The sequence below is a fragment of the Lepidothrix coronata genome, unplaced genomic scaffold (assembly GCF_001604755.1).
Source record: "Lepidothrix coronata isolate B3197 unplaced genomic scaffold, Lepidothrix_coronata-1.0 Scaffold20, whole genome shotgun sequence".
NCBI lineage: Eukaryota > Metazoa > Chordata > Aves > Passeriformes > Pipridae > Lepidothrix > Lepidothrix coronata.
In genome coordinates this window covers 1,637,386-1,660,622 of record NW_016690200.1, presented here as the reverse complement: position 1 = coordinate 1,660,622, position 23,237 = coordinate 1,637,386, and the positions used below count along the sequence as shown (strand labels likewise).

At 40.2% G+C, this 23,237-nt stretch overlaps 1 long non-coding RNA gene across 1 annotated transcript; it reads right to left on the bottom strand.

Moving 5' to 3' along the window:
- Positions 1 to 14,035: 14,035 nt before the first annotated feature.
- Positions 14,036 to 22,963, bottom strand: LOC108493844. The gene is made up of 3 exons (XR_001873616.1): positions 22,658 to 22,963; positions 20,097 to 20,246; positions 14,036 to 14,364 (listed from the first exon to the last, which is right to left on the bottom strand). It is a non-coding gene; the product is annotated as an uncharacterized LOC108493844 (long non-coding RNA).
- Between the last annotated feature and the right edge of the window lie 274 nt (positions 22,964 to 23,237).

Here is a 23,237-nt window from a genome sequence, read left to right as displayed (position 1 = left end):
GAAAGGTCTAAAAGCAAATGATTATGAGTTAATAATGTTTCAGGAATTTAAATGTATGATCCTGCTTACAATCAGAAAAAATAGCTATGCAGGATCTAACTATCATGCAGAGCCTCCCACAATGATTTATTCACTGAAGATGAGGAAAATTATTTTCCATTACTCCAAAGACTAACCTCATAGTGAAAAATAAATTGGCATTTATAGTGCTTCATCTCCAGAAATTAAAAGGAAAGATATTTGTGATTTGCAAACAAAAGATTTATTTTTATTTAAAATTAAAAAAAAGACAAGTAGTTCAATTCACTTCCCTGAATGCTCTTTTCTAACATTTTCCTACATTGTCCAGCTGTGTGGTAGCAAAATTATAGTCTAATCATTTAGGATCATCTGATATACTCTAATTGAAAACTTTGTAATTATTTCAATGTTTTGAATGGTCATTCTCAGCTGCATGCAAATGTTCCTTTCCTATTTGACTGAAAGGTCCTAGTAAATAATTTTGGCTTTAAACCTCGTGTTTTTGGTAGTGCCTGGAAGTCTCAGATAACTGATAGGTAAAGTTATGGCCATTTTTCCTCTGAAAGCTCTTAGGAATTCTTGGAAGAATCACTTCAGAGTCTGATATCTGCATATGTGAAGCCTGTGAGGCTAATGTGTGATAAGGATGTCAAGAATAGAATATTATAGAACTTCCTTCAACTAGTCTGATGAAAGATAGCAAATGAATCTCTTTGGGTATCCTACACCATCCCTACATCATCTGATTCAGTTGTCTATATTTAGACTTTTAGTGTTCTTTGAGATATCCCAGATTATTCAGGCATCTACAAGAGACGGGCAAGTGCAACATCAGTCTTAAAGAACACCAGAAGACTTCCATGTTAGAACAGCTATTCAGGGCAATTAATTTTGGGCAATGGAGTCCCACCTCTAAATTTTTAGATGTGGGGTAGGTGTCTGAGCTTCTGTTATAGAGGGAAGGGCTTTACCCAGAATGACCCATGGAGCCTGTAGAGCCATTTGGATGACCTCTTACCAAATCTTTTGTAGCACATAGTTTTTCTATAGTTCCTGTGTTTCATGTGCCAGCTGAATGGGAACAGGGTTCAGATTGAAGAAATTTTTTTTCACTAATTGGGACAGTTGACAGTGGGACAAGTTACTGACAGGAGTTGTAGTCTCCATTTGAGGAGTTTTTCAACACTTGGTGAGACAAATAACCCAAAGGAACCTGATTGGACTTCTGGATGACCCTATGACCTCATGGATGAACAAAAGGTTGGAATAGAGACCTACTGAGGTCCCTTCACACCTGAATTATCCCATGATTTCATGATCCTTGGATACCGTAGAACACCTCAAACAACACTAACACAATTTCTGGCAACTACAAGCTCTTGAACAGCTCTGGCAATAGCTGGAACTTATACATCCAGACCACATGTAGACATTTATATATTGACAGCTAAATTTGGGTTCTAATCAGGAGATGACGAATTCTACTTCTCACATGACAGTTATGTTTATGCAAAGAAAAGCAGGATTCATCAGACATGTATTTTTTCCACCTACTTCTCAGTGTGTTTATCCATGTGTGAATGTGAGATGCAGCACGCAGAGGTACTAGAAAATACTATGCCTGTTTTTCTCTGTCTATTGAAAAAAATGTTCTTTAGTTGTCTTCTGTGCAATCAGTTTTCTGCTATTTGAGTTTCAGAGTAGATTAGAACATGGTAACAGTTGTTCTATTTAAAAATCAGAAGGTGAGTAAACTGCTTTAGTTAAAACAGCATCAAGAGGTGCTTTAGAGGGAGGATTTAAGGTTCTCAAATTCTGAGGAGCATGATGAAAAAATACTCTAATTATTAAGTAAAGAGGGAACAATCTCTCAATCTAAAGAGGTTTCCTTCAGAAAAGCCATGATTGTTATTCATATCAAGTTTTTAATTTGGAAAATCAGGAAGAGAGGTGATTTTAGAAGGTTTCATTTTGAATCAGTTCTCTAGTTCATACTTAAAAGAATGAGTGATTTTCAAGCAGTTTATCTGACTCATAAACCCAAGAGCTCTGAAAGACGGTGCTGATGTTGAACTTTAAATAGTATTGCCCTTCCTTCAACAGCAACTTAAAGCAAATTTGGAAATTACATGGTCTTGCAGTCAAATCTTTCTTTTCCTTCAGCTGGCCAGCTCTGTGACTGGGTTACTGGGTTCAACTCATAAATAGTAAAAATTTCTGTGAGTAAAATTCTGCCAACTTTGAGAGATATAAAGGAAGCATGAGAAGAGAGATATGCTTTAGAAGCTGCCTTCACTACACTCCTGTAAGGAAGCCATAAATTTTCCCTCTTGTACAGATGAAAACCAAGGGTCCAGAGGTTCTCTCTTCTGTCAACATCTGAGCTAATCATCTAGGGCTTCACTCAGGCACTAAATGCAGGTATACAGTGTCATTTGATATGCCTTCACAAATCCGTGATGTCTCTAGCTGCCGGTACAGAAAATCAAAACTGTCCCAAAGATTCTGTGTCAAATATCAGTCCTACACAGACTTCTTGGATTGTCCAGAGTACCTACCATGTCACTAGGCACACCTGTGCTGTTAACTAAATAATTGAACATTTAATCTCCCCTTATAGTCAAAAGAAAGCAGTAAATAACTCCAAGATGCAGCTCACGGCCTTATTCAGACATCTAAACTGTTCTGATGCATTGCAAATGTAATCTGACATGTCTTCAATAAAGCTATGAAAGACTGAATAATATTCCATTTATATTCAGCTACAGTAGTTTTATATTTATATTATATCAGATACTGAATTTAAAGCCAGTACGACATAAGTGTGGTGACGCAGTTCTTAAGGGATCCTTCTTGTAATGCATGTACCACAACACTGCAGGTGTTTCCAAGGGAATGTGAAGTTTCCAAGTGTGATCAGATACTAGCAGTGGGAAAAAAACCCCAGCTTAGAGAAGTAATAAAACCTCTTCAGATGTTTTGAAATTTTTTTCTGAAAAAGTATTTCAAATTGTAGCAGAGTCCCACAGAATTCATCCTGGGATGCATCTTCCTGAAAGGAGGTCACGAGGTGGGGGAAAGTCTCTGCCCCAGAGTAACAAGTGATAGGACAAGGGGAAATGGCCTCAAGTTGCAGCAGGGGATGTTAAGTTTGGATATTAGGAAAAATTGCTTCACCACAATGGTTATCAGGCACTGGAACAGGCTGCACAGCAAAGTGGTGGAATCGCCATCCCTGGAAGTATTTAAAAGATGTGCACATGTGACACTTCGGAACGTGGTTTAGTTGTGGGCTTGGCAGTCAGTGTTATGTGTACAGCTGGACTTGATCTGAAAGTTTTTTCCATACTAAATGATCCTTTTTTGTCTTTCCTTTGAAGATCTCAAGACATCCACACTATCAGAAAGCTTCCATGCTTTCTGAAGGTCTCATCTTGCCAACCGTAGGTGAATTCTGAGAGCCTGGCATTGAATGAACCTGCTATAAAGCACAGACATTCACCCATAATTGAGTCCACCTGCGGTACCTTCAGGAACTCAATACAGATCTTTTCAGTTCTCTGCCTTTATTGCATATTCACATAAATACTGTTTGTTTTCAATTTTGACCTTACCAAGGTCAAAATCTTTCTCTTTTTTGTTACCAGCTGTTTCTAAATTAACCCAGTGTTCCTTTGGAATGAAACCCATGGAAGTGTTTTATTGATAATTCTTTTAATAGAGTAAGTTTCAGTGGAAGATTATCACATCAAATATTCCTAACACTAAGGAAAAAATTTACTAATGGGGGGCATACTCTTTATTGTCAAGAGAGAGGAGTATCATCTTCGGTAGATTAAATTTATTCTATAAATTCTGCAAACTGCCAGACAGCTAATTTAGAATTTGATATCAATGAAATTATGAGAGGTTTTGAAAAAATCTACCAATAATTTTAATTTTAATGCTCACTGGTGAAACTGAAAATGACACACAGTAATTAATTTAGAACATGTGATAAAGAATTAGACTCCTGCTTCTTTTTTCTCTAGATTTTCTGTATAGAAAATTCAGAAAAGTGAGAAATTCATAGTTTTAGTGTCATTAAATCAGCACTTCCAAAATACTGACACACAAATCTTTTGACAGAAATGTTTAATGAGTTTAAATTTGATCACTTGCAGCTCTCAAGAAAAAACAACCCCAAAACAACAAAAAACCCCAAAAGATTGTGATTGCAGTTTCTCAAGCTTGTCATTCACTCGCAGAGTTTCTTACTTTCTAGATCTTAAGTTTCAGCCATCCAGATCAAAACTTTATGGTAAGGTCCATCTAAGTGAAAAGGCTGAATACTTCTGTAGTACAATTTTATATGGACCCCTTAAATTCACTTGACACTTCTGGTTTAGAATCACAAGTGTCCACGTCTCAGTTGCATATGGGTTTTAAGGTTTACTGCATGATGTTGTTTTTACAGCAGAGTTGTTACTTCCAAAAGGTGCACATTGAATATGACACACATACATTTTACATGAAAACCCCTCCACTACAATTAACATCTGTGCTGTTAATTGCTGCTTTTGAAAAATAAACAAAAATTTTCCTTTTTGCCAAGCTCAGAGGAAAAAGCTACCTTTGCAAGTCACTGCACAACCAACCAAGGAAGGAATTGACAGCAAATAAAGGAGAAAATATCTTTATGTACCCTTAGAACTGTACTGTTTCTAGACTGTAATTTTTTTATGGTGGTTGTTCTGACTGTCATTCTAGAAAATTTGTATTGTCACTTATGCATATCTTATTTTGCTACTATGCATAGTAAATACTGTAATCAATAGTTGTTTACCATAATCATAGCAATTACTATGCAGCTTTAATACTGCATCATTGCCAAGAATATTTTTCAACATCAAGATTGTCCTACTCTTCTTACTGTAAACATAGCAGTGTGTTCCTGTCCAAACACTGCAAACAGGGACAACCTTTGTCCAACTGTGCTCTCATGAGAATCAGTGATTTAGGTCAGATCCTAAAAAAATGATGCACAAAAATGAGAGAATGCTGATGAATCCTAAAGTCTTTATAGGCTGGAGTTACAAGGAGATATAATTCCAAAACCTAGAGATGACAAAAGTAAATTTTAATATTTATTTAATATTAAAATACATTCTAGTAAAAATACATATAATCCTGTTGGAATACACACATACATATACATACCTATTAACACGTGTGCACCCATACCCACAATCAAGCAAAAATGCATGCAGCTATAGACACAGATAAAACTTCTTGTACTTAAATTTTTCATATATGAATATTAAGCCTGAACAAAAAATAGCAGAATGAATATTTGTTTCTGAGTGTACCACAGTAGCTGTATCTTTTCTCTGTAGGACTCCCCTTTCAAAGTGTTTTGACCCAGATGGGATTACTGCAAAATTGGTCGTGAAAGAAAACTAGTCTTTTATTCCTATCCCAACTGTTAGTATATTCTTATCTGAAATGGCAGTGTTAAATCTGTAGGTAAATATGACTTTGCTGGCTATATTGTAGCTTCAAAAGATCAGCATCCTGACAAGAGAACCAGTAAAGCCTTGATGCTAATCTTTATTTCTATAGACAGTTGCTATGTATAAATATACTCTATCAGCTACACTACTCTAATCTAAAGCTGTTTATTGCCACATCAAAATAAGAAGTGGAGTATAAAGAGTCTGAAAGCAAAGCTAAACTTCACAGAATACGTCAACGATTGGTGACATTTTGTCGTCAGTTGTTATTTGTATGAATAGATAGCACAAGCTTTTTCGAAAAAGAAAATCTTTAAAAATGCATAGAAGTGTTTTAAATAGGACCATTCAGTCATTGCAGGGTCATACATGGTAAAAGAGATGGGATAAACAGGTGATATTTTGTCCACTAAGAATGTCAAGACTCAGTAAAACAGTGGGAAGGGTCCAGTATAATTCTGCCTTAAGAGACTGAATAAGGTTGCTGCATGCTCAGTTTGAAGTCACCCAGGATGACTTCCATGAGATTGAGCTATAATTTAAAACACTGTTTTGGAAAAGATTTAAAAACATTTAGAGACATTTTAATACTTCTCTAAGCTGTTTTTTGTCCCAGTGCCAGCATCTGATCATGCTCGGCAGCTTCACGTTCCCAAAGCAAAAAGCTGTGGTGTTGTAGTACGTGCATTAGAGGAAGAATCTCTTAATAACTGATATTCCATGATTCTGTGATGAACTGGGTGACCACATGTATGTGCACTGGCTTTAAATTCAGGATCTGATCTAATATATTAAATAACTGTAGCTGAATAAAAATGAAATATTAATCAAGGTTTCATGAATTTATTGAAGACATGTCAGATTGTTGTAAGTTCTTTGGAAATATTCTGAAACCATTTGAAATAAGAAAAAATGCATTTCCTTTCCTTCTTCTGTTGCATAATTGTCCAATTAAACAGACAGGACCTTTTCCCCTTCAGTCATGAGATCTGGATAGGCTAGAGAGCTGGGCAATCAAAAACTGTATGAATGTTAACAAGAGCAAATGTTGGATTGTCCACCTGGAATGGGATAATCTTGGTTATACAGAAAAATCAGGGTAGGGGAGTCTGGAAAGCAGCCCTGTGGAAAGAGAACTAAGGATTTGGGTGGATGGCAAGTTGAATATGAGTCACATGACTAACCAAAAGGGCCAGCCCCTTCCCTGGGGTGCTCCAACACAGTGGCTGGATGAGGGAGGGGGTTGTCCCACTCTACTCTTCACTAATTTGGCCTCACCTTGAGTAATGTGCAGTTTTGAGTGCCTAGACAAAAGAAGGCTATAAAGCTGTTAGAGCGAATCCAGGATATAAAGCTATTAGAGAGAGTCCAAAGGAGGGCAGTCAGGGTGGTGAAAGTCCTGGAGGGCAAGACTTATGAGGAGCAGCTGGGGTAACTTGCTTTATTCAGCTTGGAAAAGGGAAGGCTGAGGGGTGACCACACCACAGTCTGCTCCTTTCTCCAAGGGGCAGTAGATCTCCTCCCTCTGGTGACCTGCAACAGGACATGATGAATTGGAATCAAGATGCACGAGGGGAAGTTCAGATAGTACATGAGCAAAAGCTTCTGCACTGAGATGGTGATCGGTCACTGGAACTGGATCCCCAGGGAAGTGGTCACAAATCAAACTTTTCACAGTTCAAGGAGGGTCTCAATGACGCTCTTAGTCGTACGGTTTAGTTTTAAGTAGTTCTACATGGAGTAGGGAGCTGGACCCAATGATCCCTAGGAGTCCCTTCCAACTTGAGATAGTTTGTGATTTTATGATGCTATATCAGATACTACAATCACGAAATTCTTGCTGAGGGGTTTCACTGCCACTCTACTGAGGTTTGCTCTTGCTTATCCACTCAGCATGGTTATGTTCAGCATCTGTTGGGAAGGAAGACAAAGTTTCTTTCAACTTCAGTGGTAAAGGGCCTTTGGGGCAGATTCAACTTCAGAACAGATTGGGCTCTTTCGATTTCTTGGCTCCCTAAATATTCACAAGATGAATGCGTACATGCATGCTAAGTTCCTCATAGAACTTGATCTTGGTCTCAGAGATCATGTTTCACATTTTCTTCCTTACTATTTATGTTCTGCTCTGAAAGTAAATGAATACTAAATTGAATCAGCAATTCAGGCTTGCTACATTTCATTGATCTATGACAGATCAGAGCTTGATGCAGAGCTAATGTGGCCCCAGGCATCAACCTTTACCACTAATATGGTTTTAAAATTCTCTACTCAAGTCTATTTATTATGAATGTAATCTGTTTTAGGAAAGCACCTAAATCTCTACTAATGATTCATTCAGACGCATGCACTGTCCTCATTTAAAATGTCCAGGTCAACCCCGCTTTCTCTGATTATTTTAATAGTGCACATTGTTCTATCTTAACTGGTTTGCTTCCAGCCTCACTCTGTTTCAGATATTTTCTGCCTGACTCCCACTGATGACAGACTGGGATGATTTATTTCCTTATGCAACACTCTTTGTATTCTATAGTTATTTTTTCCACAGTAACACTTTATTATCTTCCTCTCCCAGCAGCTCACTCTCTCAGCCGCAAGTAAAATTTAGGGAAGTTTTCTGAAATTTCTTATGATCTGCCAGCCAAAATTTTATCTGGGATTCTAGGCCTCAGATTCTTAACTCAAAAAAAATTAGCTCTGGTCCTCAGTGCTTCTCCAATGATTGTCATCCATCAACACTAATAGGGAAGTGAGTAGATTCAGCCTCCTGATGTCAGCAGGTAGACTTCAAAAACATTTAAATTTGTCATCTGGTTTGTCACCTTTGATGAGTCCCTTTCTTTATTCCCTCTACTTCACTTATTTGATCTATTGCATCCCCTTCAATTTCTCCTTAATTTCCTCACATGTGCTTATTCCTCCCAAGCACAAAGCAGGGAAATGGGTGTTTCTGGTTATTAATTACACTAAAAAAAAAAATTCTCTGTTCAACTGAAATGATAATCTTTCATCTAAAAATTCTTACAACAAAAACCAAAAAAATCTCCAAGGTATTCTCAGTCTTATCACTGCTTGTCAATCCATTGTACATGATACTTCTTGACTTGGGGTTATGTCTTTTTTATTTAATTGATTTTTCCATAAAAAGTAGGTAATTTTTCAAATCAAATGCCAAAACTATGAAACATAAAAGAACATTTCCTTTTAAAATTCCATGGCTGGGCTTCGCGAACGAAGATTTGGGAAGGCTCTATCCACATTTGTTACAGGCACATTGGGGACTTATGAGGCCAATACGAGACAGACATATCCGGTTGCAAAAGGCACAGCAGAAAGACTCCTTAGATGGTGTATTCTGCAAAACATGGTTCTTTCTGTGTTGCCTTTTTTCCTCGAGAGAGATCCTGCGTGTGTTCTCAAAGGAGACAGCTGCGTTATAGATGCTGTGTCTCCAGGGTAGACCAGTTGTGGTGATCAATATGGCCAAGGCTGAGATGTTGTTTCAGGGAGTCCTTGTATCTTTTCTTCGGGGCTCCTCTCATGCGGCAGCCAGTGGCAAGTTCACCACAGAGCAAGATCTTCGGGAGGCAGTGGTCCTTCATCCTGGAGACGTGCCCTGCCAAGCGCAGCTGTGTTCTCATCAACATGGCATCAGTGCTAGTGACTGCTGCTTGCTCTAGAACAGATGTATTGGTCACATAATCTGACCAGTGGATGTTTAAGATTGAACGGAGGCAGCATTGATGGAAGCGTTCTAGGAGATGCAGGTGGTGGTGGTAGATGACCCATGATTCGGAACCATATAAGAGAGTAGACAACACTGTGGCTTTGTAAACACTGATCTTTGTGCTTTTCTTCAAGTGTTTATTACTCCATACTCTTTTGTGGAGTTTTCCAAAAGCACTATATGCCTTTGCTAACCTGTTGTCTATCTCTCCGTCAATCTCACCATCCGAGGAGATGAGGTTGCCTAGTTAATTAAACTGCTGGACTGATTTGAGTTCTGATTGGCCAACGGTGATGTGGGGATGATGGGGGACTTCCTGAGGTGCAGGTTGATGGAGAACCTCTGTCTTCTTTAAGCTGACTTCCAGCCCAAAGAGCTCAGCAGCATCTGCAAAGCAGGATGTTAAATGCTGCAGGGCTGCTTCTATGTGGGCAACAAGGGCGGCATCATCAGCATAAAGCAGCTCCTGGACAAGATGGTTTAAGGTCTTGGTGTGGACCTTCAGTCGCCTTAGATTGAATAGGCTTCCATCGGTACGATATCGAATGTAGATACTGTCCTGATCATTGAGATCTGCCGTGGCCCTTTGGAACATCATGCTAAAAAAGACTGTGAATAGGGTAGGAGCGAGAACGCAGCCTTGTTTCACACCATTCTTAATTAAAAAGGGCTCAGAAAGTGTGTTGCCATATCTGACTTGGCTGTGTTGATCCTCATGGAGTGAGATGATCATTTTAAGGAACTTGGGGGGACAACCTAAACGTTCCAAAATCTGCCACAGACCTTTTCTGCTCACAGTATCAAAAGCCTTGGTGAGGTCGACAAAGGTTACATATAGACCTTTGTTCTGTTCCCTACACTTCTCTTGCAGTTGTCTGAGAACAAATACCATGTCTGTGGTGCTCCTGTTGGCTCTGAAACCACACTGGCTTTCAGGAAGGGTTCCTTCTGCTATAGTGGGTATTAGTCTGTTCAAGAGTATTCTTGCCAGGATTTTGCCAGCAATGGAGAGCAGAGTAATACCACAATAGTTTGAGCAATATGATTTAATTCCTTTCTTCTTATACAAGGTGATGATGACTGCATCATGAAGGTCAGATAGTAGGTCGCCAAGTTCCCAACAGCGCACCACAAACTCGTGAAATTTGGTGTGGAGTGCAAGGCCCCCATGTTTCCAGACTTCCGGTGGAATTCCATCAATCCCAGCTGCCTTGCCGATTTTCACCTGATGTATGGCCTTGAGGGTTTCTCCTAAAGTGGGGGCAGTATCTAATTCATACTTTACTGGTTGTTGTGTGATGGACTGAATTGCTGAGTCTTGGACTACACGGTTGGTACTGTAAAGAGTCTGAAAGTGTTCAGACCATCGATTCAGAATGGAGGTTTTATCTGTTAGAAGCGTTTGCCCATCAGCGCAGAGTAGAGGGCTTTGGACTTGGTATGTAGGCCCATATGCTGTTTTCAGGGCCTCATAGAAACCTTTGTGATCACCCGTATCTGCGCATAGTTGAGTTTTTTCAGCTAGATCGATCCACCACTTGTTCTGGATGTCATGGAGTTTCTGCTGGAGCTTGCTGTATGAGAGACATAAGGCTGTTTTTCTTGAGTGACAGGATGGGAGTGCAAGGTGTGCTTGGTGGGTGGTTCTCTTCTTCCTCAACAAGTCCTGGATTTCTTGATTGTTTTTGTCAAACCAGTCCTTGTTCTTCTTGAGGGAGAACCCTAAGGATTCTTCGGAGGATTGCAGGATGCTGTTTTTAATATGGTGCCAAATTGTTTCAGGAGAGGAATCTGCAGAATCTGTGGAATGGTTTTCAAGCCTTGTTTGAAGGTTTGCCTAGAATCTGTCTCTAACTGTGGCTGATTGGAGTTTGTTTACTCGGAGTCTTCTCCTTGGGACATTGCCCCCTTTAGGTTTGAATTTGAGATTGAAGTTGAGTTTACAGTGCACAAGCCGATGGTCTGTTTGGCATTCTGCACTGGGCATCACGCAGGTATGGAGGACATCGTGAACATCTCTCCGTTGCACCAGGACATAATTGATGAGGTGCCAATGCTTAGATCTGGGGTGCATCCAGGTTGTCTTCAGACTATCTTTCTGCTGAAAGATAGTATTAGTGATGGTGAGCTGTTGCTCTGCACAGAATTCTAGCAGGAGTCGACCATTATCGTTGCAGTTTCCAACACCATGCTTGCCTAATATTCCTTTCAGGCATCAAAATTCTTTCCTACTCTGGCGTTGAAATCACCAAGGATAATGATCTTATCATCTGCAGGAACCTTTTGGGTAAGGCGGCGCAGGTCAGCGTAAAATTTATCTTTTTCGGCAGGGTCAGCTTGGAGAGTTGGGGCATATATACTAAAGAGGACAACGTGTTGGTTGTTGTGGAGAGGAAGGCGTAGGGAGATAATGCGGTCAGAGTGACCTGTCGGCAGATTTTCGAGTTTAGGAAGAATATTTTTGATCATGAAGCCGACACCTGAGAGATGTTTTTTGGTTCTGGGTTTACCTGACCAAAAGAGTATGTAACCGGCACCATGTTCTGTGAGGCTGCCTTCCTCGTGAAGGCGAACTTCACTGAGAGCAGCTACGTCGATGTTGAGACGAGCCAGCTCATGGGCAATTAGGGCAGAACGTCGCTCAGGACGTCCGCTATCCGCAGAATCAAGCATGGTTCTGATGTTCCAGCATGCTAGAGTTAATTTAGGTACACCTTTGGAGGCAGGTTCATGCCTTTGTCTTTTGATCTTTGTGTGACCTCATTGGAAGAAGATGCCCGTTGGCCTGCGGTTAACCGACTGGGTGAAAGTGGAGATGAGATTTGTTTAGGTCACCTTTTCTAGGCCCCTCTCTGAGTGGAGCAAGCAGTGCTGTCCTTGAAAAGGCTGCTTGGTCGTTCAGGGTGCTGCCCCAAGAGACTGTCATCTCCGGTCAGTCTCAAATGACCAATATCCTGAATCGCCTGCATGCAGGGTTGGGTCTGCGGCTTCCAGTGCACCTTTCACCTGCCGTTTCGACCCTTGCCCGTCGCTACAGGGCTTTTTGCATGTGGGTAAAGCCTTCAAGCCTGCGCAATGGATTTTTTAGGTGAGATGCAGTATGCGCAGAACTGAACCCACCCTTTAATCCTAAGGTTCATCTGCCAGGGCCGAGCAAGCTTGGACGGTGGCAGTGAGGTCCTCAGGACGTAGGTTTGATTAGAGTGACCTTCTCTTAGATGGATGGCCTTACAGGGCTAAGCGAGCTCCATCTGCCCGGGTTTGGGATTGGAGTTGTCCTTCTCCTAGGATGACTGCCTGAAGGCTAATGAGCTCATCCTGCCTAAGAATGTATTAAATCTGGTCCTACGGTTTTGATCTATCTGGCATGGGTGACCCTACTGGAGGCGTGTAACATATAGCTCGCAACCACATAGGGGTACACAGACTACGTTCTTATTAGAACGATTTAGGCAAGTCTTTCATTTCCTACTTTATTATCACCTATCTATAAACAATCTGAAGGAGATACCCAGGAACAACTCTTTGTCCTGTCCACCGTTTCAGGATGTAACAGAGCAAAGCAAATATATCCAGAACATGCCGAGCCTGGGCAGTAGCCACAGGTGAACCAAAAACAGTCAGACAAACAAAGCAATTGTTCTGACCCCAGTACCCAACCAAGGTGGGGGTGCCTTTCATGGCCCCAGCATGGCCGGGACCCTCATTATTCTAAAAGAACCCACTATCCACCCTGACCTTGTCCTTCCCCCACTGTGTTTCCACATATCTTCAGGCACACTGCTCACCTGTGACATTTCATACAGGGTTGTCCTGCTCTCCCTCCTGCCGGTAGGCGGACCCACTTGGCCCGCTCGACACCCTACCCTAATCCTCCCGTCCCCTCCCCCCTTCTCCCCCCAACCCTGGAACGGCAAACCTCTGTGTGCTCTGAAGCTTCCCTCTTCTCTTTCACTTTCATGGGGGTGCAGTACCTGCCGGCAAGGCTCCCCTTCTCTCTCCTTTCTCCTGCCACGGCTGCACCCAGGGGCTCAAACACGCGCGGGAAAGCTCCCGGCAGTGGAGGGTCCGGGCTGCGTGGCACTGGAAGCTCCCCACAGCCACGGGCCCCGCCCCCGAGGCGCGGGAAAGCTCCCGGCAGCGGAGGGTCCGGGCCGCGTGGCACTGGAAGCTCCTTTTAAAATTACTATTTAATATATTTTGATAATTTGTAATGGAATTCTTCATTGAATCAGAGTGGTTGTAGTTGGGCTTTAATCTACTTCTCAGTAGAATCTGAATTCATGAAAATGTGAATTTTTCAGTGAATTTACTGTCCATAGAAAATTTGTCGCAATCTCTGCTTACAAACAATGAGTAACGAAATACTGTTACGCCTTTTACTCTTGGCTTAAAATTTGTACTGTCTTGTTAAAATAATTTCAAAACATGTTCTGATTTCAGTAAATGCCCATAGTGCTTCTGAGGAACAATGTATTATCTGCAATCAACTTTGAAATTTGAGGGGTTTGGATTTAATAGGGACATTCAAATTGACAAATTCAAATTTATTTAGATATCTCATGAAAATATTTTCAATCTGTTGAAATTTCTCATCTAAAGGTTATAAAATGATGAAGTATCAAACTTTCTGCCATCTTGAACAGTAGAAATGCTTCCAGCCTTCTTGCTCTCTTATGCGTTTGTTTCATGGCAGATTTCAGGCTGAGCTCAAATTTGTCCTTGAACATAAACTCTGTTCACCATTTGGCTGTAGACTTAGGTTTTATTTATCTGAGGTACAGTTCTGGTAGGGCAGCTCATTGTTTCAGGGGAGTTAAAAAAGCACCTGAAAAGTCATGTGCATCGCAGTTGTGCATTTCTTCTGGTTGTCAAGGAAACCGCCCCAGGATTCCTGGCAACAGACTTCATCTCATTCAGTAATGGAAACACCACAGGTATTAGCCAGTCAGTCACCTCCCACTGGGTGCTATTTTGGGAACAAGTCAATAGATCAGATTCTCCTCTTCCAGCAGCTCTGGAGCTCTGTTGGGGTTTGTCGTGTGCCTTTGTCTCCATGGGCTCGGCTCCCTGGCAGTTTCTCTGGGCAGCGAGCCATCATATAGGTGAGGCTGATAGGAGTGCCTGCTGTTAAACAATGCTCTCGAGGTAAAGAAAAGCCTTCAAAGCACTATGTTAAAACTGTCTCTAACTTTTCTAAAGTCTGGAGTGCAGGTTAAAAATTGACAGAGGGAAGAGAGCAGCCTTTGTTTCAGATGGATGCTGCTTCTCTTCACATAACAAAACTGTAAACAAAACTGTAAAGAAGTGCTTAGATTTAAAGCCTTAAAGAAAATAATAATGATTTGCATATTTGTGGTGGATGCTTATTTAATCATTAAATGTCCTGAAGATGTTGCCTGAGATCTCCAGTACTGGGAATGGTGGAACACTATAGTTATGTTTCTGGGGTCTCCTGTGAGTGCTACAGGCACTGGGTAACTCACAGTTACCCAGACTGAGAGCCAGGCACTGTTCCTCCTACCAGCCTATTCCCAAAACAAGTTGGTCCAGAGAGCATCCAGAAGAATAAAGTGCTTTATTTTTATAAAGGGGAAAGTAAAGTTTTATGTGTGATTGGGGATGTCCATAGGGAATGACAGACCAAGCTGGAAGGAGGTTATTTGAATGCTAAGGGCATAAAATAGGACAGAATAATGCAGAAGACAGATGGGAGGAGGAGAAGGAAAACCATGATGGGTACCTGAAATGGGTATGTAAAACAGAGATTGTAAACCTGTGAGGTGGGAATGAAAGAATGATAAGAAATGTGACAGTGGGGAGAAATGGTTGTGGACAAATGAAAAATTAAGAACAGGGATTTTGTGGTAAAGAATGGATGGACCAGGACTGAAGAAAAGGGAATGGATTGGAGGGAAGGAAAGAGAAACATGTTTGAGATGGGAATATTACAGTTAAGAGTCCAGCAGTATGATATCAGGACTATGTGAGACAAGAAATTGCAAATGGAATGAACAAATCTGAACAGTGGTGATCCATGAAAAGAAAAGTTTCAAACAGTGATCCAGATGATAGCGTGGAGATTGAGAATGGATCCTTTGGGAGGAAAACCAGGACATCATGTGAGGAAGAAAGAGGCAGAAGGAAGATGTACTAGTCAAGGAATATTGAGATAAAGTGTGGGAACAAGGTTATAATAGGATTGAAGGATGATGGTTGATAACAAGGCCAGAGAAAATGCAAAGAAGTACTTGAGCTATGCGAATAAGTGTCAGAAATTGTGATGAAATTAATATTTTATCATCTAACTTTAACATGTAGGTGTTTATAGCTGAACTAATTGTTTAAGTCTCCCCTTATAACAATGGAGAATTAGTCAATACAGCCACTCACTTTACCAGTTCCTGGCACCTGCGTTAGAATGAAATTGTTGACCTCTTAACTCCATTGACTGTGCCAATTACCATTAGCACTGTCTATTAAGGGGTCCTAGGAGACTTCTGTAGATGTAGGTATTCAGAGTTAGGCACAGGAGTCTGTCACAAGAGCCTTTGATTCATAGTCCAGGACCAAATATTTTCCTTATGAAAAACTATGTATGAGTGTCCTGGATCTCCATTTATATGACCAGAGCCCACTGGAAAGAATATTTTGAGCTTGGTAGAAGTCCTTCAAAAAGAACTGAGAAATAAACTGAGTTTTGCTGCAGTTTCTGGGGACAATTTTATATGTTTTGTTTTTTTTTTCCTATCACCAATTAGTGGTTTCTCTTTGTGCTGATTTTGCTCGGGGTAGAGTTAATTTTCTTCACAGTGGCTGGTATGGGGCTGTGTTTGGATTTGTGCTAAACACAGGATTGATAGTATAGAGGTGTTTTTGTTGTTGCTGAGCAGAGCTTTTCGTACTGCCATGTTGGCAAGGGGACTGGGGCTGCACAGGAAGTTGGGAGGAGACACAGCTGGGACAGAGGACCCAAACTGACAAAAGGGATACTCCATACCATGTGACATCATGCTCAGTATATAAAATGCAGGGGGGAGAAGGAGAAACAGGTGGGACATTCTGAGTGATGATGTTTGTCTACTCAAGTGACCGTCACATATGATGGAGCCCTGTTTTCCTGGGAATGGCTGAACTCTGTCTGCCCCACTGTTTGGCAAGTAGTGAAAGTGTTACTTGTTTTTCTTTGCTTGTGTGTGTTGCTTTTGCTTCCCTTATTTAACTGTCTTTATCTCAACCCACGAGTTTTCTCACTTTTCCAATTGTCTCCTTGATCCCACTGGTGGGGCAGTGAGTGAGCAGCAGCGTGGGGCTGAGTTGCTGGCTCAACTTGACACTCTCACAGATATTTATTCAGTTAAAATTTCTCACAGTCTGTGGAAGAGTATGTTCATGGTAGACTGGAAAAACTCATGGTATGGATTTGAATTGCACATCTGCTTCTCCATCAAATGGCAAGAATAATTTAATCACAAACCAAAACAATGAGATTCTGAAAGGTCATTATAGCCTGGTGCTGACTTCAGTGGGAATATAGCTTGGTGTCTATGTGCAATGACTTTGGACTTAGATGTTTACATAAGACTAATCAGTGTGGATCCAAGCAGAAAAGGGAATGCAAACGATAGAATAAAGCTGGGACATCTGGTGAACTGTAATCAAGTGACAAGACCCTGAGGAAAGAAAATGGAAACTTGGACGCAGCTAACAGCATTACTAAAGGAGAGCAGGTTAGCAACTGGGAAATTAGAAATAACTACGATATTGTTATTCTGAGCTTGTTTTCTGTGGGATGAATAGTTGAAAATGCACCACTTCCATTTCAATTTGAAGTTTAAACCACTCATGTGCTATGCAAGGAAGGTCCTATCTATATACTAGATCACTTGATCATCTTAGTTCTCTAATTGACTCCCCCAAAGCCTTTCTCTAGGGAGGAGTTCAAACTAATGTCTGCTGTGGTGCAGGTCAGCTTTCCTCATCCCTGAGGACTGTTCCAGAGAAGAGAAACCCAGACTGAGTTGGGAGAACCATCTCAGCTTCTTTCAGTGCTGCCCTCCTATGAAAGCCTGTACAGGAGCCAAATGCTCCCCCAAGTCTGGATGATCCCACATAGGCTACTGTAAGACCCACAGTTTCTTTGTGGCTCAAAAGGAATCAATTCATAAACAAATACTCTTTCCTCCTCCAGTAGTCTGGGAGAAGCTCTCTGTAGACACATCCAGAGTAGCATTCAGTTATAGTGATGACATGCAATCTTTGTCCTCCCTCTGTACATTTTGCTCTCCATGCTGAAAAAGAAAAAACTATGGTAGAGATGAAGTACTTAAGTAAAAAGTGATTAGAAAAGGAAACAGAGTTAATGTGAGAACTGTGACTAATTGTGTCACCATTTGAAAATCACTGCAAGCGACTCCACAACCTAGTCAGTTCAATGTTTAGAGGAAATCAATTCCTGGAAGGAAGAGTGAACCAAATAATCATGTTCACCTGAAAGTCATCAAAAGATTAACAACCATAAACTGAATAAGAATAAATAATATCAAATCAAACCTAATTTCATTTGTTACAGAGTAAGAGGACATGTCAAAAATGTCCCACATTCCATAGCTCAGCTTTAAGAGCAAGAATTTCTATAGTTTTCCACAGTAATTCATAAAAAGAGATGAAGAAAAAATAGAAGAGAGCAATTTAGTGCCCAGTATACAGAAATCTGATCGGAAAATGATGTTTCAGTGTTGAAACTGAAGGATGAATTTAATGTTTTTCCTGAAGGACCAGTATTGAGTCTGTTGCTATTCAATATTACCATTAATGAGCTGTTATGAGCTTTGCAATTTTGCAGATGCCATTGAGGGGACAGTGCCTGAAGAACTGAAAGCAGTAATCCAGGTAATGCTGTGGAACTGGGAGTGAGAATTGAAAAAAATGCTGAATTCTTCATGTCTGAGATACAGATACTGTTCTCAAGCAAAACTAGTCAGCTCTCCTAATAATGGAGAACACAGAAATAGTTGGGTTGCAGGTTTATAGGCAAAGATATTTTTATTGCTCACAAGTTGCCATGAAACACAATGACAGGTTGTGGCAGAAACCCCCCAAATTCCAGACAAATTAGTATAAGCAGGAGTAAGCCACATAACACAATTCATCTCTTCATTCAGAACTGGGGGAGGCCTCAGGTAGAAAGCTGGGTCCAGTTTTCCTGAGCAGCCAGGAATACACTGAAACAACAAACAAACCGGCACAAGCAAAGTGTTGTTCCAACTCAAACTTATGATAACACAAAACCAAAAAAGAACTGTGCAAAGAGTAATGCAGCACAGGGCAGAAGAACAGGAAATTGTTGCTGTTGTGTTTGATAGAATAGTCACACAAAAACCTAGTGGACTTTTTAGTTGAAAAGTTAGGTGGGAATTTCTATTTAAGAAGGATAGAATTGTCATAAGAAGAGACAAAAATGCTACTATCAGTATTTCTTGTTTTGGAGTTCTCAGAAACTTGATACTACATGATTTTGAATGTTGATAGTTCTGTCTTCTAACAAACAAAGCCAGGACGAGATGTTTCAAAGACATGAAGACAAATTTGTTTGCAAGACAATGTCTAAACTGCAGGATACCAGTTTGGGAGATACATAGACAATGTATCATATGTATGTTCATACATATTTTTGATGAAAAATTATATTGAAAACTTTCAAATTTCTGTCACTAAATGGGCAGGACTCACACAGAGCAAAACTCATTTGTATTGTATATATATGATTTGACTTCCTGACTCCTTCGTAGCTTCCTGTAAAGAAGCAAGCATGACATGGTTATATATGCTATGCCAGCTTTAATGTTTAACCTTGCTGCTTCAAAAGGCTGGTTAAAAAAACCCTCAGAAATACTGAGTGAAGCAATAATTGATAGTGACAAGGAAAAGTATACAGTCAACATAGTGAAAGAAAACAAGAAAAAATTTAAAAGCTTAGTAAAAGGATGGAAGCAGTTTTCTGCACTCAAATAATAGTCCCTTCTGGTCAAAAAAGAAAGAGAACAACAATTAGGCAGCTACAGTTAACAGCATTAGAGAAAAGCACCAGAAAATCATGAATAGAGGAACCAGTGCCCTGTTAATGCAACTGAAAGAAACTTTCCTGTTATTAACTGTCTATTCCCTGTAATTTTAAGAATTGCATTCTTCTTTTATAAACCAAAGAAATGAAATTATGCTCTTTTTAATTTACCTCTCCATCACCTGGCAACTGACATTTGAAAACTTGAATAACCTCACAGTTTTCCTGTGTTCCCCCACAGATCTGTGTTCAGACCCTCATTCTATAGTCTATTTATTATTGTTGCCTCCATCCATATCTTCCTACATGTCTCTCTCTCAAGGAGAAAGTTATGGGAATTTTTCCTGAACAGGGGGTTCCACACTAAGAGATGGAGATTTGTTCTTTTAAAAGCTAAACAGAATTTCATGGTTATTAACATGCTGTTTTTTTCAATGCAACTTCTCTATGTGCTTATTCTAGGCAGGGCTGCAGGCATCAGCTTTTATTAAGCTTATTCAAAACTTTCCATTGTAACACTAGTTTGCTTATAGATTTCAGAAAGCTTTGATTATTTCAACCCAAATTTGTCATGTGCAGTTTGAAACTGTGGTTTTATTTTATTTCATTTTTACACTTGAAACACTCTGTCAAATATTGCACATAAGAAATATGGGCAAAAGAATAGCAGAGAAAACACTTTCATGTTTATGACCTTCAGCTGCATGGGCCAAGAGGGAAAAAAACCCATGGTTTGAATTATTTGTAGAGCAAAGGGATCTTTTTTAACACCTATAAGAACAGTAAAACAACTTACCATTCTCATTCAAAGCAGGAAGCAATGGCACAGAGGGTCCTAAGCGTCTTGAGGCTTGATGTCCTTTTAGAAGGTGGAGGAGACCGATCTCGGGTTCCTCTCATTCAAGAGTTGTCAGTGTTCCCAGGAAACCTTCAGGAGCCCCTCTCACTATAACAGTGGAAACACATGTGTTTCTCTGACACAGATCATCAGGACCACAGGCAAATCATTTAAATTCAATTTTCCATAATTCACTAATAAAAGAATCAATAGACAAGAGGAAGAAATATCAGGGAACAAAAATGTTACAGAGGGGGAAGGAGACGTTGTATGTCACATCTTTTAAATCCTAATATACTGATGTTCAGAAGTTTATAGATATGTATGTCTTTAGCTACAGCTGAACACTGATTCATAGAAAAGCTGAAAACTCCTGGCAACTTAAAACCCAACAAGTTGAAAAAGGAGAACAGGCTAGATACTGTCAAAATGATCACGAGGCTAAAATAGAGCATGGCAGAAGTAAATTAACCCAGGTTAATGCATGTTAACAGTGACAAATAGAATCATAGAATCCTACAATTTTTTAGATTGGGAAAAACATTTAAGACTGCAGAGTACAATCATTAATCCAGTACTGCCGAGGCCACCACTAAACCATGTCCCCAAGTGCCACATCTACATGTCTTTTAAATCCCTCCAGGGATGGTGATCCCACCACTGCCCTGAACAGCCTGTGCCAGGGCTTGACAACCTTCAGTGAAGAAAGGTTTCCTAATAACCAACCTAAACCTCCCCTGGTGCAACTTGAGGTAAACTGAGCACACTGCTGGCTCGTGTTCAGTCCCTGTTAATGAACACTCAGATCCTTTTCTGCTGAGCAGCTTTCCAGGCACTCTTCCCCCAGCCTGTGGCACTGCAGGGGGTTGTTGTGACCAAAGTTCAGGACTTGGAATTTTGCATCTCATACCACTGGCCTCATTTCAACAATCGAGCCTGTCCAGATCCATCTTCCTACCCTACAGCAGATCAATACTCCCACCCAACTTGGTGTCATCTGCAAACTCACTGAGGATACACTTGATCCCCTCATCAAGATCCTTGACAGGGATATTAAACAGTTGGTCCCAATACTGTTTTCTTTAGCCAGAAAACAGTGCACCTGTCCACTCCATGGTAAGCCAGCTTCTCCTGGAGAATGCTGTGGGAAATGGTGTCAAAGTCTCTACTAAAGCCTAGGTAGACAACACCCACAGTCTTTCCCTCATCCACCAAGTGGGTCACCCTGTCATAGAAGGAGTTCAGGTCAGTTAAGCAGGACCTGCCTTTCATAAACTCATGCTGGTTGTCCTGCATGTGCCACATGATGGCATTCAAGATGATCTGCTCCATGACCTTCCACAGTACCAAGGTCAGACTGAAATGAGTCAGATTGCATAAAGGCACAATGAAAATTCCATATTAAGTTAGAAAAGTCTAAACTAATCTGATGTGCCCAACATGGACAGCATCAGCGATATAAGGGTTTTTGTATATTATACAATCTGTCTGACGAAAAGATGAAGGTTTTATTATTCACAGAAATACCTGATCTTTTTCAAATCCTTCTGTAAGACTTAGCTCCATTATACCTTGTGACAATGACTTGCACAGAGTAATTACTTGACTAATAAACCACTTTCTTCTTCTCTATATAAAACTTGTCTCAAAACTGTATGACACATCCACATTCCCCCCTTCACTATCCATCATATCTTTTATTTGCCATCTATTGAAAGACAAATAGCCATAAATGAACACTGCTTTGTACAGATAATTTTTCATTATTTTAGTAATCATAGCTACCATCATATATTTTTTGTTTATTTGTTTGTTTGTTTGTTTCATTCTTCCATCTCTGCCATATCCTGAGGTCAGTGAACCTTAGCAAATCTATAAAGGTCTCCTGCAAACCATAGTCACTCTTTGCTATGGCTTATATGGTTTGGATTTGAGCAGCTAAAATGTTGCCAGTAGTTTTATTTTTTGTCTCTCCTGAGTACTTTGCTTGCAGTTTCTATATCAATGTAATGATAGCTTTATTTTCACTTTTTATTTTAAGGTTTTTGGTGAAGATGTTTCTTATTTATCTAATTCTCTTCCAAGAGGCAGAATAAGAAAGGCCTATGTCACATCTCAACAATAATAGCCAAAGTTCATGACCAAACACAGTTCTCAATCCTTTAAATAAGTGACAGAAATAGTGATGGACAGTTGAGCTTAATAGAAAAGTAGTGATCAAAAATCCGCACTCTCAATAAGGCTATAATAATAACATCAACTGGTATAGAACTGGTTTACAGCTAATGAGTCCCAGTGCCAGCTGGATATACTGTATAGTGTATAAGGACTTCAGAAAAACTGCCTTACATTTTCCCTAGAGCAAAATAAGGAATCGGGAGCAGAAACAACCATTATAATTAAAAACTAGTTCTATGTGCAACAGTCCAATTGCACCTCTCAGGTATCACAAACCAAAACCATTTTTTGCTACTTTGACAGGATACAGTAGATAGTTCAGACTTATTTGCATAAACTACCTATATATTTTAGCCCCAGCAATGGTATTTTATTTGACTGGACTATGTGGTAGTTTGGTCTAGGCCTTCCTTGGTGACCAGTTTGTAACCAAGGAAGTGCCCAGATTTAGCCAGTATTCCCTACAATTTTTATGTAAGCCAGACTATAAGAAGAAAGGAGGAAAGGCCTTCACTCTCTTTCCTTCCAGCGGCTTTGGAGGTGCAGGTTCCCTGCTGTTGAGTCTGTTGGGTTGGAGAGTGAGGCCTGGTGAGGCCTGGTAAGGCCTTGTCGACCTTGAGAGGTGGAGATTGCCGGCAGTCGCTCCAGCGTGACTCTCCGTTGTCCCAAGGAGAGTAGTAAGATATTCTTTGCTAATTCTTTTTGTTGCTATATCTTGGGCTATTGATGGGGATATATATATATTTAATTTTGGTTTTGTTCCTTTTTTTTCCCTTGCCCCTTCCCTTTCCCTTTTCCTTGTGAAATTGTATATATATTTCAATTGTACATAACTGTAATATAAATGTAAATATATTTATATATATTGCTTTAGCTGTTTCTCTCTCATTTTGGTTCTCTTGGGTTTTTTTCCCTCTTCTC